This window comes from Triticum aestivum, chromosome 1A (genome assembly GCF_018294505.1).
Source record: "Triticum aestivum cultivar Chinese Spring chromosome 1A, IWGSC CS RefSeq v2.1, whole genome shotgun sequence".
Classification (NCBI taxonomy): domain Eukaryota; kingdom Viridiplantae; phylum Streptophyta; class Magnoliopsida; order Poales; family Poaceae; genus Triticum; species Triticum aestivum.
The window spans coordinates 533,270,331-533,272,697 of NC_057794.1; the positions used below are offsets into that span (position 1 = coordinate 533,270,331).

At 43.0% G+C, this 2,367-nt stretch overlaps 1 long non-coding RNA gene across 2 annotated transcripts; it reads left to right on the forward strand.

The window, feature by feature from the left end:
* Positions 1–258: 258 nt before the first annotated feature.
* On the forward strand, positions 259–2,091 carry LOC123178296 (uncharacterized). 2 transcript variants are annotated; one of them, XR_006489544.1, is made up of 4 exons: positions 259–397; positions 524–704; positions 1,144–1,266; positions 2,032–2,091. It is a non-coding gene; the product is annotated as an uncharacterized lncRNA (long non-coding RNA). The 2 variants fall into 2 exon arrangements; XR_006489501.1 differs by lacking the exon at positions 2,032–2,091 and having other exon boundaries at positions 1,144–1,588.
* The last annotated feature ends 276 nt before the right edge of the window (positions 2,092–2,367 follow it).

The following is a 2,367-nucleotide window of genomic DNA, read 5'->3' on the forward strand; positions in this document are numbered from 1 at the left end:
ATCCACGATGCCCTGACTGCACTGCGCACGTGCGCCTCGCGAGCCATGGCCGCCTTTTGCCGAGCTGCGGGATCGACGTCTGACCGCCACCATGACCGGCCTCTTGCGAAGGTCCCGGTCACAGTCTCCTGTGCCTTTGGACCTTGGGAGCGACTGGGTGATTATATGCCAGGTAATCTATTTTGCTGAATTTGTTCAGAAGGAAAATCCTTGAGGTACAACACTGACCCGCTTCCTTGCTGTCTCATCTCGGCTGTTTTGGTTGAGCTAGACGCCAAAAGCAATATTGCAACACCATGCGTGAGGAACATGATTCTGCCAGTATTTAAGCATTATACTTGCTAACACTGAGAGCTTAATTATCTTTGATGCAACCAGTCCGTCCAAGCATCCAAATGTACGATTCATGTGCCTAGAATCAGTACTTTTGCATGTCTGATGCATGCAGAAATATCCAAATTCGGCCATTAATTTCCCTTTTAGTACTTACTAATGGTTTTTTTTATTGTTTTGGTTGATCCAGAGTTGATTTGGGATGTAGAGATTAAAGAACAGTAGGGCGTCAGGTTCAGAATTGCCTTGGCATCTTCCAGTGTGGGACGATGTTGATTGTCGGGATTTGAAGATAAGTGTGCCCCATACCGTGGCTGAGCCTGTCGGTTTCGCACAGTGGCTGCACGACACCTCATGGACCCGATGTGAAGGTAGCATATGCTATTCTACAGTGCTTGCCCTCTGAAATCTTAATTGTTGGTTGTACAGTTAGTGCTAAACTGCAGTAATCTACTGCACTTGCATCTGAATTTTACATTTAATAAGTTAATACTTGAGAGTTAAGATAGATCAGTAATCTGGTTGGGGCTCTATCGTTGTGGCAATTTGGCAACCGTTGCTAGAGGTGATAAATCTACTGCACTTGCATCTGAATTTTACATTTAATAAGTTAATACTTGAGAGTTAAGATAGATCAGTAATCTGGTTGGGGCTCTATCGTTGTGGCAATTTGGCAACCGTTGCTAGAGGTGATAAATCTGCAAGCATAAAGTCAATGTCCTGCTATGCCGCATAATTACAGTGCTTTCACATTATGGTAAATTTGTTTCCTAAAAGTAAAATCTTTGTCGTGCCCAATTCATGGTGCAGGACAAGTAAGCCATCCACACGAAGTCGGCGGCAGCAAGGGTGTGGGGCGTCGGGAGGAGCATCTGGGTTGAAGGTTCTGGCCCTCGCCATTGAGACTACCGTGTTCGTCGCCGAGTACATCTGGTATGTACGCAACGAACCTCCCTAATGCAATGTCGCTGCTGTTTATTTCATCTTTTGATTGCGGCAGACTATATTCCACTAAGGCACATTAGGGAGTAGCTTTGGGATAGGGGCCAAACCTGCATATTTTGATCAATTATTTTTATTAGATTAGCAATGGGAGCTTACTGTTCAGTGAGGATTTTCCCCCTTAAAGTCATATTGTTAATATCCAAAAAATTTAATGGGTGGGTGGTGATGTCCCACTGCTTTGCCCTTTTAATTCCAGCACTTAAATAAGAATTGGAGGGCAGACGTTGCACAAATGGATCATGTGGCATTTACTACTGTTGTATTATCATATCTAGCATCTCTCTATAAAAAACAAATCTAGCATTAGTTTTGAACTTCTGATGATGTAAGGTAAACACAGAGGCATATCTTCGTCATAGTTGCATCCTTTATAGCAGAGATTTTGTTATGAAAAAATTATTTTGTTGATGGAAGCCTTTGTGCTTCTGTCACTTGGACGTGAAGTTTTTGTAGACAATCTTAGGACGTGAAGTGGGATGCAACATCTATAGATCTACTGACACTGAAAGGTGGTTGTTAGTTAGGTTCTGATTGTGCCAATCAATAATACACAATTGTTACTAGGGTTCGGCTACGGATGCCATCCATCAACTCATGTTTTAAAGTGTGCTTGTGAGATGCAATCCGATCTCTCTATCTTTCCCGCTGAGATGCAGAGGAGCTCGGTGTTTTAGGGCCTGGCTATTGCTGCAGGGGAAGGTGGAGCTGCGAGGAAACAAGACAGGTGGACAATGCGACAGGAAGCAAGAATGAGTTTCTAATCAATCTACTGTTTCCCTTGAGTCGGGGGGAACGTACCACGCACCACGTTGTGTTTATTGATCTGGAATCCTAGAGGATCACCCACCCTCGTAATTCAGTATTGAGATGATCTCCTTAATTTCTCAAATGTGTTTTATTAAATTGGATTCCTGTAATTATCCTTGCTCTAATTTGATAGTTTTACCCTCCCGAGCATGTTGTGCTTCCATAAAAACATGAATATTTCTCAGCCATTTTATTGGAAATGTAGTCGTATGCTTTCACATT